Source organism: Papio anubis, chromosome 9 (genome assembly GCF_008728515.1).
Source record: "Papio anubis isolate 15944 chromosome 9, Panubis1.0, whole genome shotgun sequence".
Lineage (NCBI taxonomy): Eukaryota > Metazoa > Chordata > Mammalia > Primates > Cercopithecidae > Papio > Papio anubis.
The window spans coordinates 32,768,276-32,784,254 of NC_044984.1; the positions used below are offsets into that span (position 1 = coordinate 32,768,276).

The 15,979-nt window shown below is 38.4% G+C and overlaps 1 non-coding gene across 1 annotated transcript; it reads right to left on the reverse strand.

The window, feature by feature from the left end:
- Positions 1-4,844: 4,844 nt before the first annotated feature.
- On the reverse strand, positions 4,845-4,951 carry LOC116268981. The gene has a single exon (XR_004176308.1). It is a non-coding gene; the product is annotated as a U6 spliceosomal RNA (small nuclear RNA).
- Positions 4,952-15,979: the final 11,028 nt, after the last annotated feature.

The window sequence follows — 15,979 nt, forward strand, 5'->3', positions numbered from 1 at the left end:
GGTAGTTTGTATTTCTGTGGGATTGGTTGTGATATCCCCTTTATCATTTTGTATTGTGTCTATTTGATTCTTCTCTCTTTTCTTCTTTATTAGTCTTGCTAGTGGTCTATCTATTTTCTTGATCTTTCCAAAAAACCAGCTCTTGAATTCATTGATTTTTTTGAAGGGTGTTTTGTGTCTCTATCTCCTTCAGCTCTGCTCTGATCCTAGTTATTTCTTGTCTTCTGCTAGCTTTTGAATTTGTTTGCTCTTGCTTCTCTAGTTCTTTTAATTGTGATGTTAGGGTGTTGATTTTAGATCTTTCTTGCTTTTTCTTGTGGGCACTTAGTGCTATAAATTTCCCTCTACACACTGCTTTAAATGTGTCCCAGAAATTCTGGTACATTGTGTCTTTGTTCCCATTTGTTTCAAAGAACATCTTTTTTTCCACCTTCATTTTGTTATTTACCCAGTAGGAAGCATGTTGTTCCCTTTCCATGTAGTTCTGCAGTTTTGGGTGAGTTTCTTAATCCTGAGTTCTAATTTGAAAGCACTGAGGTCTGAGAGACAGTTTGTTGTGATTTCTGTTCTTTTACATTTGCTAAGTAGTGTATCACTTCCAATGATGTGGTCAATTTTAGAATAAGTGCAATGTGGTGCTGAGAATAACGTATATTCTGTTGATTTGGGGTGGAGAGTTCTGTAGATGTCTATTAGGTCCACTTGGTCCAGAACTGAGTTCAAGTCCTGGATATTCTTGTTAATTTCTCTCTCATTGATCTGTCTAATATTGACAATGGAGTGTTAAAGTCTCCCATTATTATTGTGTGGGAGTCTAAGTCTCTTTGTATGTCTCTAAGAACTTGCTTTATGAATCTGAGTGCTCTTGTATTGGGTGCATATATATTTAGGATAGTTAGATCTTCTTGTTGCAGTGATCCCTTTACCATTATGTAATGGCCTTCTTTGTCTCTTTTGATCTTTGTTGGTTTAAAGTCTGTTTTATCAGAGACCAGGATTGCATCCCCTGCTTTTATTTATTTATTTATTTATTTATTTTTATTTTTTTGCTTTCCATTTGCTATGTAGATCTTCTTCCATCTCTTTATTTTGAGCCTATGTGTGTCTTTGCTTGTGAGATGGGTCTCCTGAATACAGCACACCGATGAGTCTTGACTCTTTATCCAATTTGCCAGTATGTCTCTTTTAATTGGGGCATTTAGCCCCTATACATTTAAAGTTAATATTTTTATGTATGAATTTGAATCTGTCATTATGATGCTAGTTGGTTATTTCACCCATTAATTGATGCAGTTTCTTCATAGTGTCAATGGTCTTTATACTTTTGCATATTTTTGCAGTGGCTGGTACTAGTTGTTCCCTTGCTGGTGAGGAGTCGTGTTCTTTTGGAGGAGAAGAGGTGTTCTGGTTTTTGGAATTTTCAGCCTTTCTGCTCTGGTTTCTACCCATCTTTGTGGTTTTATCTACCTTTGGTCTTTGACGTTGGTGACCTACAGATGGGGTTTTGGTGTGGATATCGTTTTTGTTGATGTTGATGCTATTGCTTTGTTTGTTAGTTTTCCTTCTAACAGACAAGCCTCTCAGCTGCAGATCTGTTGGAGTTTGCCAGAGGTCCACTCCAGACCCTGTTTGCCTGGGTATCACCAACGGAGGCTGCAGAACAGCAAATATTGCTGCCTGGTCCTTCCTCTGGAAGCTTCAACCCAGAGGGGCACCTGCCTGCATGAGGTGTCTGTCAGCCCCTACTGGGAGGTGTCTCCCAGTCAGGCTACATGGGGGTCAGGGACCCACTTGAGGAGGCAGGCTGTCTGTTATTGGAGCTCAAATGCCATGCTGAGAGAACCACTGCTCTCTTCAGAGCTGTCAAGCAGAGATGTTGACATCTACAGAGGCTGTCTGCTGCCTTTTGTTCAGATATGCCCTCCTCCCAGAAGTGGAATCTAGAGAGGCAGTAGGCCTTGCTGAGCTGTAGTGGGCTCTGCCAAGTTCGAGCTTCCCTGACACTTCATTTACACTGCGAGCATAGAACGGCCTATACAAGCCTCAGCAATGGTGGACGCCGCTCGCCCTGCCAAGGTCCAGCTTCCCAGGTCGAACTCAGACTGCTGCGCTAGCAGTGAGCAAGGCTCCGTGGGTATGGGACCTGCTGATCCAGGCACGGGAGGGAATCTCCTGGTCTGCCAGTTGCAAAAACCATGGGAAAAGTACAGTATTTGGGTAGGAGTGTACTGTTTCTCCAGGTACAGTCACTCATGGCTTCCCTTGGCTAGGAAAGGGAAATCCTAGCCCTTGCACTACCCAGGCGAGGTGATGCCATGCCCTGCTTCGGCTTGCCCTCCATGGGCTGCACCCAGTGTCCAACCAGTCCCAATGAGATGAACTAGGTACCTCAGTTGGAAATGCAGAAATCACCCATCTTCTGCATTGATCTTTCTGGGAGCTGTAGACTGGATCTGTTCCTATTCAGCCATCTTGGAAACACCAACCCCACATTATTAATATTTTCAAAACACCAACTTCTAGTTTTGCTGATCTTTTGAATGTTTTTTTGTGTCTCAATCATCTTCAGTTCAAATCTGATTTTGTTTCTTTTCTGTCTTCTGCTAGCTTTGTGGTTGGTTTGCTCTTGCTTCTCTAGTTCTTTTAGTTGTGATGTTAGGTTATTAATTGGATATCTTCCTAACTTTCTGATGTGGGCATTTAGTGCTATAAATTTCCCTCTTAACATTGCCTTATTTGTGTTCCAGTGGTTCTGATACATTGTATCTTTGTCCTCATTAGTTTCAAATAACTTCTTGATTTCTGCCTTAATTTCATTATTTACCCAAAAGTTATTCAGGAGCAGGTTGTTAATTTCTATCTAATTGTATGGTTTGGGGTCATTTTCTTAGTCTTGATTTCTATTTTTTTTTTTTTTTTTTTGGATTGTGGTCTGAAAGTGTGATTGATATAATTTTGTGGGGGTTTATGCATTTTCTGAGCATTGTTTTATGTTCAATCACATGGTCAGTTTTAGAGTATGTGCCATGTGGCAATAAGAAGAAGGTATATTCTGTTGTTTGGGGGTGAAGATTTTTGTAAATGTCTGTTAGATCCATTTGTTTCAGTGTTGAGTTGAAGTCCTGAATATCTTTTGTTAATTTTCTGATTCAATGATCTGCCTAATACTGTCAGTGGTGCATTGAAGTTTCCCACTATTTTTGTGTGGTAGTCTAATTCTTTTTGTAGGCCTCTACGAACTTGCTTTATGAATCTGGTTGCTCCTGTGATGGGTGCATGTATACTCAAGATATACTGAAGATATACTTAAGACCTAACCTAAGATAGTTAGGTCTTCTTGTTCAATTGAACCTTTTACCACTATGTAATGCCCTTTTATGTCTTTTTTGATCTTTGTTGGCTTAAAGTCTGTTTTGTCTGAAATTAGGATTGCCACTTCTGCTTTTTTTCTGGTGATAAATTTTCCTCCATCTGTTTTTCCTTTTGAGTCTATAGGTGTCATTGCATGTGAGATGGGTCTCTTGAAGACAGCATACCATTGGGTCTTGCTTTTTTATCCAGCTTACCACTCTGTGCCTTTTAATTGGGGCATTTAGCCCACTTACAGTCAAGATTAGTTTGGTGTGGATTTTATCCTATTATTTTGTTGTTAGCTGGTTATTATGCAGGTTTGTTTATATGGTTGTTTTATAGTGTCACTGGTCTGTGTACTTAAGTATGTGTGGGTTGTTTTGGTCTGGTAATTGTCTTTTCTTTCAATATTTAGTGCTTCTTTCAAAAACTCTTGTAAGATAGGTTGGGTGGTAATAAATTCCTTTAGCATTTGCCTGTCTGAAAAGGATCCTATCACTCCTTCACTTAGGAAGCTTAGTTTGGCTGGATATGAAATTCCTGATTGGAGTTTTTTTTTTTTTTCCTCTAAGAATGTTGAATGTAGCACTCCCCTCCCCCACCCCCATTTCTTCTGGCTTGTAGGGTTCCTGCTGAAAGGTCCACTGTTCATTTGATGGAAATCTACTTGTAAGTGATCTGCCCTTTCTCTCTAGCTGCCTTTAACATTCTTTCTTTCATTTCAACTTTGGAAAATCAGATAATTATATGTCTTGGGGGTGATCTTGTGTAGAATCTTTCAGGGATTCTCTGTATTTCTTGAATTTGAATGATGACCACTATAGAGAGGTTGGGGAAGTTATCATGGACAATATCCTAAAATATATGTTCCAAGTTGCTTACTTTCTCCCCATCTTTTTCAGGGATGCCACTGGTTCATATATTTGCCCTTCTTACATAATTCCATACTTATCAGATATTTTATTTGTTCCTTTTTATTCTTTTTGATTTATTTTTGCCTGATTGTATTATTTCAGAGTACTAGTTTTCAAGCTCTGAGATTGTTTCCTCAGCTTGGTCTATTTTGCTATTAATACTTGTGATTGCATTGTGAAATACTTGTAGTGTGTTTTTTCAGCAATATTAGGACAGTTAGGTTTTCTCTTATACTGGCTATTTCATCAGTCAGCTCCTGTATCATTTTATTATATTCTTAGTTTCCTTGGATTGGGTTTTGTCACGCTCCTGAATCTGACGATCTTCATTCCTATCCATATTGTGAATTCTATTTCAATCATTTCAGCCATCTCAGCCCTGTTAAGAAGCCCTGTTTGAGAAGTAGTGTGGTCAGTTGGATGACATAAGACACTGGAGATTTGAGTTGCCAATGTTCTTGTGTTGGTTCGTTCTCATCTCTTTGTTTGGGTGTTTCTCTAACTGTGGTGTAGAGTAAGTACTGTCAGTAGACTTCTTTTCTGGAAGTTTTCACAGGACCCAGGCACTGTCCAGGATCTAAAAGTATGGAACATTTCACAGATTTGCACGAAATCCTTTTGCAGAGGCCATGCTCTTCTTCTCTGTGTCATTCCAATTTTAATATATGTGCTGCTTATACAAGCACTATAAACTTTCATTTGCTTGAATTTTTACATTTAACATGGTCAATTAATAAAAAATATGTATAATAAACAAAGTAATGTAGTGATTTGTTTAGCAGAAGAAAGAATCCCTTGAGGACAAATCAAGCCTCATCTTGTAATTTTTCATTCAACCTGATTAAATCCATAGAGTAGCCTATTTTCCTTTTACTTATGTAGTTCTTTAAGCTGCTCCTCACAGTTGGATAAAGTTTTTAAAGCAGTTCAGCTCTTCATTTGATCTCAAGTGCCTTCTCATTAATACCCACAGAGGGACAAGACAATAATGTTAAAACACCCAGACAGAAGAAGAAGTTCAAGAGACAATTACATCCACAACATCTCCTCTTGACTAGTGACTTTATTTCACAAAATTACAGTTTTGGAAGAGCGCTAGAGGGTATCATGTTAAGCCTTAAAAATCTGTCATAAGTGGTCTCCATATCCTCTCTAAAAATCTCCATTAAGCAAAAAGGAATGTATTTTCTCCCAAGATGACTCATTCTAATTTCTGACATCCACAAATATTATTTATTTTGTACTGAGGCAATTATCTACTTCCTTTTGGCATCTACATATTAGTCTATTTTTAGTCTGTTTCCTTCTTTTAATCCCCTCTAAAGTTTGCTTTCCTTAGCTGCAGCCATTTTGTCTAATGCCTCAATCTCTCCCTTTCATTTAAAGCACTGCAGGCTTACTTTTTTAAAAAAAATTGATTTCAGTCATTAGGCTTCCCTCCCATTACTCTTCATCAAGGGCCACCCTAACTTTCTTAGAAACAAAATTTGAAAGCAGCTAATTCTGAGAAGGCTCATGGATAAAATCAGCAGTGAGACAACCAGCTGCCCATGGCAGGAGGAATCCAGCCACCCTGCTGCTCTAGCATAGGTCTCGGCTTTAACAGGAAATCAAAATGTCTCCTGGGAAAGTATGAAGAAAAGTTTATTTCACTACCACAATGTTGTCACCTTTGCCATGAAACAAAAAATAAAAAGAAAAGTTAGGTTTGCATAGATGCAACCCAAACTGAAAGTTAGAATAAAATGAATTATATTTTTCCAAAGTGTAAAAAATGTCTTTCTCTCTTGACCCACTCACACATTTTGGAATATATTCCAAGAAGATAATCTAAAATATCTCCCAAAGATTTTCACAGCAAGTTGTTCACTACTATTACTTATAATAGCAAAATCATGGGAAATAAACTAAATGTCTGTAATTTGGTAATGCTAGAAAGTTATCAAAATCTATATATGAGATATCTAAAATAGACTCATAAAAGCAGAGATTAGAATGATGGTTAGCAAGGCACGGGGAGAGGAGGAAGTAGGGAGTTGTTCAATGGGTATAAAAATTCAGTTACACAGGATGAAACTGGACGTTAGTTATACTAAGTTACCTCAAAATTCCTGAGTATAAACTGAAAATATAAAACCATAATATATAATTATTTCTTAAATAGCTATGTATAAACATCTTGGCAAAATGTATATAACCATGCACTCCAGCCTGGGTGACAAGAGAGAAACTCCATCTCAAAAATAAATAAACAAACCACTACATAATGTATCAGGCAGGAACTGCATGGTTATATACATTTTGCCAAGATGTTTATATATAGCTATTTAAGAAATAATTATATATTATGGTTTTATATTTTCAGTTTATACTCAGGAATTTTGGGGTAACTTAGCAAAAGAAACTATCCGCAGTGTAAAATAGGCAACCTACAGAATGGGAGAAAATTTTTGCAATTTACTCATCTGACAAAGGGCTAATATCCAGAATCTACAAAGAACTCAGACAAATTTACAAGAAAAAAACAGACAACCCCATCAAAAAGTGGGCAAAGGATATGAACAGACCCTTCTCAGAGAAGACATTTATGCAGCCAACAAGCACATGAAACAATGCTCAGCATCACTGGCCATCAGAGAAATGCAAATCAAAACCACAATGAGATACCATCTCACACAAGTTAGAATGGTGATCATTAAAAAGTCAGGAAACAACAGGTGCTGGAGAGGATGTGGAGAAATAGGAACACTTTTACACTGTTGGTGGGACTGTAAACTGGTTCAACCATTGTGGAAGACAGTGTGGCAATTCCTCAAGGATCTAGAAATAGAAATACCATTTGACCCAGCCATCCCATTACTGGGTATATACCCAAAGGATTATAAATCATGCTGCTGTAAGGACATATGCATACATGTTTATAGAGGCACTATTCACAATAGCAAAGACTTAGAACCAACCCAAATGTCCATCAATGACAGACTGCATTAAGAGAATGTGGCACATATACACCATGGAATACTATGCAGCCATAAAAAAGGATGAGTTCATGTCCCTTGTAGCGACATGGATGCAGCTGGAAACCATCATTCTCAGCAAACTATCACAAGGACAAAAAACCAAACACCACATGTTCTCACTCTTAGGTGGGAATTGAACAATGAGATCACTTGGACACAGGAAAGGGAACATCACACACCAGGGCCTGTTGTGGGGTTGGGGGAGCGGGGAGGGATAGCATTAGGAGATAGAGGTAAGGGGTTCAGCACACCAACATGGCACATGTATACATATATAACAAACCTGCACCTTGTGCACATGTACCCTAGAACTTAAAATATAATAATAAAAAAAGAAATTCGAATTAGAAAGTTGGGCTCAAAAAAAAAAAGAATTAGATCTCCATTTATATATGTAACATAATAAAATGGTAATCACTGTTATGTTTTTCCTCCTCTTAACATGTGTTAAGTGAGTATCACCTTTCCCAATGTTTACTCGCTTTTGAAAGACAGAGAGTTTTTTATACTTTTCAGTGTACACTATTTTTATCCTGATAGTTCTGCTCCTTCCAGTGAGACTTCTAACAGAAATGAACACCAGAGATTCTTGGGCACCGCCTTGCACTTAGGCATTAAATCCCGTCAATGATGTGACCTTTAAGCAAGGGGCAGTTCGGTTTTTACTTTCTCATACACATTTACAGGGGATTTCAAAAAATTCATTTTATTGCTTCCAAACTTAAATCAATATTTGACTACCTCTACCCACTTTATTAGCAGAAAAGTTTTATTTTTAGAACACTGTTACAGATCAGCATTATCCTACAACTCCCACCAGTATTAACCTTAATATAATAATTTAAATTTCCAAGATTTGAATTAGAAAAGAAAGCTTTAAGCAGCTAATTGTCCCTCGGGTACTTTCTTCTGGGCCCTGAGACATAGAATCTCCCTAGACAGATCGATTTTTCACACGCCCTAAGTATGCACTGAAAGAGGCTGTGCTGAACAGCTCTCACCTTCTTTCTGGTTTGTCAATTCCTAAAATGATGCCCTAGCCACAAAATGGTGAAACTCTACAGTATAGGTTTTAGAATTTGACCAACATCAGTTCAAATCCTGACTATAATTTATAGAATATGCATTATGCAGCAAGTTACTTGATCTCTTTGTGCTTTTGTTTCTACATCTTCATCTGCAAAACATGGGCCATAATACTTGAAGATAAAATAAGGTAATTTAAGTGTTTTGCAGAGTGACTTCCATGTATTAAGTGTCAATGAGTGGTAGCTATTTTTGGCAACAACTTTTCATCCTTATTTGTATGGCTAGGACTTATCTCCCCTTTCCTGGCACACACAAAAAAAAAGACAAGGAAAAGTATGTAGAATCCCAGATACAAACTAGTATTTTCCATAGTTAAACCCAAGATAAATTAACAACAACATCTTCAATAATACCAACAATCATACTGAGCAAGTGCCTGGAAACAAAAAGAAAATTAATCCTTGATTTCAAAAGGCTTATGGATCAAGAAAATTCTATTAGAAATACCTTGTCTATAAAATGACATTGTCTGTATGATAATATATCCAAAAAAGCTTTCCATTTCTGCTTCTGCAACAGCAATCTTGCTTTGATTTGCTTATATTTTTATAAATATATACTTTAGCATATCTACATGACCCCAAACTGTGAGAATTAAATGAATTTTTAGTCATATAGTTACTACATTCCTATAACTAAGTGTGTTTAGGCAATAATATTTTATGTCTGCTTCTAATTTAGACTTCCTGGTTTACACAACCTCTGGGCTTTGTAGGCTAATATTTTCAAAATCTTATTTGTATATCTTACCTAAAATCTCTAAAACTTAGGATATGCCCCTAAAATAAGTAGTATTTTGTGAGCTATTAAAAACAATCACACAAACAGAATGTTCTAGTAGAATCTAAGTAGTATTAGAGGACTGATTATGTAAAGCTTGTGCAACATGCTCTTTTAACTCTATTACTTGTGTCATTGCTGATGAAATATTTATTGATCAGGAAATAGAAGTAGGTACAGCAAACACAGAGAAGTATGACTTTGACTATGCATTCAAGAAGAATGTGTTACTTAGTATGACTTTGATTACTAAAAAAAAATCCATTTCTTCTTGTTATCCACCCCCAGGAAAACTGTTCCAACTATAAGACAAAACAATATGGGTATAACCTAACAAGTAAGACTATGCTACAGATAATAAAATGTAGGAGCAAGCTCCCTACATGTGGTTGGATTTCCCTAAGCTGAAAAGTTTAAATGTAATGGTGTTTAATTAATTAGATGGACTTCCTTTGATTAATCAAATCAACTGACATTTTTAATATCAAGTTGGTCATTTAATAACAATTTCAGCCTACTGCTCTTATGCCTAAAGCTCTTAAAAATATCCATAAATAGGACACACCATAAACACTACAGGTGCAGATGCAAAACAAACTTACATAAATTTAGATGATATTAATGCTTAAAATTCTATAAAAAGATACATATTATGCACAATACATGGGATTAATGCATTTCTTTCTAATAATGTTTCCTTGCTGCAAAGGGGGCTAGAGTCTGTATTTTTCTAATTTGTCATCTAGTATGTCAAAGTTTTACATCCAGTAAAGTATCATTGTTTGGAATCCATAATTTCATATTATCATCAAATTACTTGTGAATGGCTTTGAGGGTAAGTAAAACATAAAAAAGAAGTTTGGGGGGGTGGTTCCTGGAGCAAGATGGCCAAATAGGAACAGCTCCAGTCTCCAGCTCCCAGCACGAGCAACACAGAATATGGGTGATTTCTGCAGTTTCAACTGAGGTACCGGGTTCATCTCACTGAGGAGTGCCAGACAATTGGTGCTGGTTAGCTGGTGCAGCCAATCAGCTAGAGTTGAAGCAGGGCGAGGCATCCCCTGACCTGGGAAGTGCAAGGGGGAAGGAATCCCTGTTCCTATCCAGGGGAACTGAGACACACAACACCTGGGAAATCGGGTAACTCTCACCCTAATATTGCACTTTACCAAGGGTATTAGCAAATGGCACACCAGGAGATTATAGCCCACACCTGGCTGGGAGGGTCCCACGCCCTCTGAGCCTCCCTCATTGCTAGCACAGCAGTCTGAGATCTAACTGCAAGGCAGCAGCTAGGCTGGGGGAGGGGTGCTCCCCATTGCTGAGGCTTAAGTAGGTAAACAAAGCTACCAGAAAGCTCGAACTGGGTAGAACCCAGAGCAGCTCAAGGAGGCCTGCCTGTCTCTGTAGACTCCACCTCAAGGGACAGGAAAGAGGAAAAAAAAAAAAAAAAAGCAGCAGAAACCTCTGCAGATGTTAATGGCCCTGTCTGACAGCTTTGAAGAGAGCAGTGGATCCCCCAGCATGGAGGTTGAGATCTGAGAACGGACAGACTGCCTGCTCAAGTGGGTCCCTGATCCCTGAGTAGCCAAACTGGGAGACATCCCCCACTAGGTGCAGATCGACATACCACACCTCACACGGTGGGGTACACCCAGAGACGAAGCTTCCAGAGCAAGAATCAGACAAGATCACTCGCTGTTCAGCAATATTCTATCTTCTGCAGGCTCCACTGCTGATACCCAGGCAAACAGGGTCTGGAGTGGACCTCAAGCAATCTCCAACAGACCTATAGCTGAGGGTCCTGACCGTTAGAAGGAAAACTAACAAACAGAAAGGACACCTACACCAAAACCCCATCAGTACGTCACCATCATCAAAGACCAAAGGCAGATAAAACCACAAGATGGGGAAAAAGCAGTGCAGAAGAGCTGGAAATTCAAAAAATTCAAAAAATCAGAGTGCATCTCCTCCTCCGAAGGAATGCAGCTCATTGCCAGCAACAGATGAAAGCTGGACGGAGAATGACTTTGACGAGTTGAGAGAAGAAGGATTCAGTCAATCAAACTTGTCAGAGCTAAAGGAGGAACTACGTAACCAGCACAAAGAAATTAAAAATCTTGAAAAAAGAATGGAAGAATGGATAACTAGAATAATCAATGCAGAGAAGGCCGTAAACAAACTGACAGAGATAAAAACCATAACACGAGAAATACGTGACAAATGCACAAGCTTCAGTAACCGACTCGATCAACTGGAAGAAAGAGTATCAATGATTGAAGACCAAATGAATGAAATGAAGGGAGAAGAGAAGTCTAGAGAAAAAGAGGAAAAATAAATGAACAAAGCCTCCAAGAAATATGGGATTATGTGAAAAGACCAAATCTACGTCTGATTGGGGTGCCTGAAAGTGAGGGGGAAAATGGAACCAAGTTGGAAAACACTCTGCAGGATATCATCCAGGAGAACTTCCCCAACCTAGTAAGGCAGGCCAACATTCAAATTCGGGAAATGCAGAGAATGCCACAAAGATACTCCTCAAGAAGAGCAACTCCAAGACACATAATTGTCAGATTCACCAAAGTTGAAATGAATGAATAATGTTAAAGGCAGCCAGAGAGAATGGTTGGATTACCCACAAACGGAAGCCCATCAGACTAACAGCAGATCTCTCGGCAGAAAGTCTCCAAGCCAGAAGAGAGTGGGGGCCAATACTCAACATTCGTAAAGAAAAGAATTTTCAACCCAGAAATTCATATCCAGCCAAACTGAGTCACAAGCAAATGCTTAGAGGTTTTGTCACCACGAGACCTGCCCGACAAGAGATCCTGAAGGAAGCACTAAACATGAAAAGGAACAACAGGTAGCAGCCATTGTAAAAACATGCCAAAATGTAAAGACCATCTATGCTAGGAAGAAACTGAATCAGCTAACGAGCAAAATAATCAGCTAATATCACAATGACAGGATCAAGTTAACACATAACAATATTAACCTTGAATGTAAATGGACTAAATGGTCCAATTAAAAGACACAGACTGGCAAATTGGATAAAGAGTCAAGACCCATCAGTTTGCTGTATTCAGGAGATCCATCTCACATGCAGAGACACACATAGGCTCAAAATAAAGGGATGGAGGAAGATCTACCAAGCAAATGGAGAACAAAAAAAAAAAAAAAAAGCAGGGGTTGCAATTCTAGTCTCTGATACAACAGACTTTAAACCATCAAAGATCAAAAGAGACAAAGAAGGCCATTACATAATGGTAAAGGGATCAATTCAACAGGAAGAGCTAACTCTCCTAAATATATATGCACCCAATACAGGTGCACCCAGATTCATAAAGCATGTCCTTAGAGACTTACAAAGAGACTTAGACTCCCATACAATAATAATGGGAGACTTCAACACTCCACTGTCAACATTAGACAGATCAACGAGACAGAAAGTTAACAAGGATATCCAGGAATTGAACTCAACTCTGCACCAAGCGGACCTAGTAGACATCTACAGAACTCTCCACTCCAAATCAACAGAATATACATTCTTCTCAGCACCACATTGCACTTATCCAAAAACTGACCACATAGTTGGAAGTAAAGCACTGCTCAGCAAATGTACAAGAACAGAAATTAAAACAAACTGTCTCTCAGACCACAGTACAATCAAACTAGAACTCAGGACTAAGAAAATCAATCAAAACAGCTCAACTACATGGAAACTGAACAACCCGCTCCTGAATGACTACTGGGTACACAAAGAAATGAAGGCAGAAATAAAGATGTTCCTTGAAACCAATGAGAACAAAGATACAACGTAAAAGAATCTCTGGGACACATTTAAAGTAGTGTGTAGAGGGAAATTTATAGCACTAAATGCCCACAAGAGAAAGCTGGAAGATCTAAAATTGACACTCTAACATCACAATTAAAAGAACTAGAGAAGCAAGAGCAAACACATTCAAATGCTAGCAGAAGGCAAGAAATAACTAAGATCAGAGCAGAACTGAAGGAGATAGAGACACAAAAATCCCTCCAAAAAATCAATGAATCCAGGATTTGGTTTTTTGAAAAGATCAACAAAATTGATAGACTGCTAGCAAGACTAATAAAGAAGAAAAGAGAGAAGAATCAAATAGATGCAATAAAAACTGATAAAGGGGATATCATCACCGACCCCACAGAAATACAAACTACCATCAGAGAATACTATAAACACCTCTATGCAAATAAACTAGAAAACCTACAAGAAATGGATAATTTCCTGGACACTTACACTCTTCCAAGACTAAACCAGGAAGAAGTTGAATCCCTGAATAGATCAACAGTAGGCTCTGAAATTGAGGCAATAATTAATAGCCTACCAACCAAAAAAAGTCCAGGACCAGATGGATTCACAGCCGAATTCTACTGGAGGTACAAGGAGGAGCTGCTACCATTCCTTCTGAAACTATTCCAATCAATAGAAAAAGAGAGAATCTTCCCTAACTCATTTCGTGAAGCCACCATCATCCTGATACCAAAGCCTGGCAGAGACACAACAAAAAAAGACAATTTTAGACCAATATCCCTGATGAACATCGATGCAAAAATCCTCAATAAAATACTGGCAAACCGGATCCAGCAGCACATCAAAAAGCTTATCCACCATGATCAAGTGGGCTTCATCCCTGGGATGCAAGGCTGGTTCAACATATGCAAATCAATAAATGTAATCCACCATATAAACAGAACCAAAGACAAAAACCACATGATTATGTCAATAGATGCAGAAAAGGCCTTTGACAAAATTCAACAGCCCTTCATGCTAAAAACTCTCAATAAATTCATTATTGATGGAATGGATCTCAGAATGATAAGAGCTATTTATGACAAACCCACAGCCAATATCATACTGCATGGGCAAAAACTGGAAGCATTCCCTTTGAAAACTGGCACAAGACAGGAATGCCCTCTCTCACCACTCCTATTGAACATAATGTTGGAAATTATGGCTAAGGCAATCAGGCAAGAGAAAGAAATCAAGGGTATTCAGTTAGGAAAAGAAGAAGTCAAATTGTCCCTGTTTGCAGATGACATGATTATATATTTAGAAAACCCCATCATCGCAACCCAAAATCTCCTTAAGCTGATAAGCAACTTCAGCAAAGTCTCAGGATACAAAATTAATGTGCAAAAATCACAAGCATTCTTATACACCAGTAACAGTCAAACAGAGAGACAAATCAGGAATGAACTTCCATTCACAATAGCTTCAAAGAGAATAAAATACCTAGGAATCCAACTTACGACGGATGTAAACGACTTCTTCAAGGAGAACTACAAACCACTGCTCAGTGAAATAAAAGAGGACACAAACAAATGGAGGAACATACCATGCTCATGGATAGGAAGAATCAATATCATGAAATGGCGAAACTGCCCAAGGTAATCTATAGATTCAATGCCATCCCCATTAAGATACCAATGATTTTCTTCACAGAATTGGAAAAAACTGCTTTAAAGTTCATATGGAACCAAAAAAGAGCCTGCATAGCCAAGACAATCCTAAGTCAAAGGAACAAAGCTGGAGGCATCACGCTACCTGACTTCAAACTATATTACAAGGCTACAGTAACCAAAACAGCATGGTACTGGTACCAAAACAGAGATATAGACCAATGGAACAGAACAGAGTCCTCAGAAATAATACCACACATCTACAGCCATCTGATCTTTGACAAACCTGAGAGAAACAAGAAATGGGGAAAGGATTTCCTATTTAATAAACGGTGCTGGGAAAATTGGCTAGCCATAAGTAGAAAGCTGAAACTGGATCCTTTCCTTACTCCTTATACAAAAATTAATTCAAGATGGATTAGAGACTTAAATGTTAGACCTAATACCATAAAATCCCTAGAAGAAAACCTAGGTAATAGCATTCAAGTTATAGGCATGGGCAAGGACTTCATGTCTAAAACACCAAAAGCAATGGCACCAAAAGCCAAAATTGACAAATGGGATTTAACTCAACTGAAGAGCTTCTGCACAGCAAAAGACACTACCATCAGAGTGAACAGGCAACCTACAGAATGGGAGAAAATTTTTGCAATCTACTCATCTGACAAAGGGCTAATATCCAGAACCTACAAAGAACTCAAACAAATGTACAAGAAAAAAACAAACAACCCCATCAAAAAGTGGGCAAAGGATATGAACAGCCACTTCTCAAAAGAAGACATGCATACAGCCAACAGACACATGAAAAAATGCTCGTCATCACTGGCCGTCAGAGAAATGCAAATCAAAACCACAATGAGATACCTTCTCACACAAGTTAGAATGGCAGTCATTAAAAAGTCAGGAAACAACAGGTGCTGGAGAGGATGTGGAGAAATAGGAACACTTACACTGTTGGTGGGATTGTAACCTGGTTCAACCATTGTGGAAAACAGTATGACGATTCCTCAAGGATCTAGAACTAGAAATACCATATGACCCAGCCATCCCATTAATGAGTATATACCCAAAGGATTATAAATCATGCTGCTATAAAGACACATGCACATGTATGTTTATTGCGGCACTATTCACAATAGCAAAGACTTGGAATCAACCCAAATGTCCATCAGTGACAGACTGAATTAACAAAATGTGGCACATATACACCATGGAATACTATGCAGCCATAAAAAAGGATGCGTTCATGTCCTTTGTAGGTACACGGATGCAGCTGGAAACCATCATTCTCAGCACACTATGGCAAGAACAGAAAACCAAACACCGCATGTTGTCACTCATAGGTGAGAATTGAACAATGAGATCACTCGGACTCTGGAATGGGAA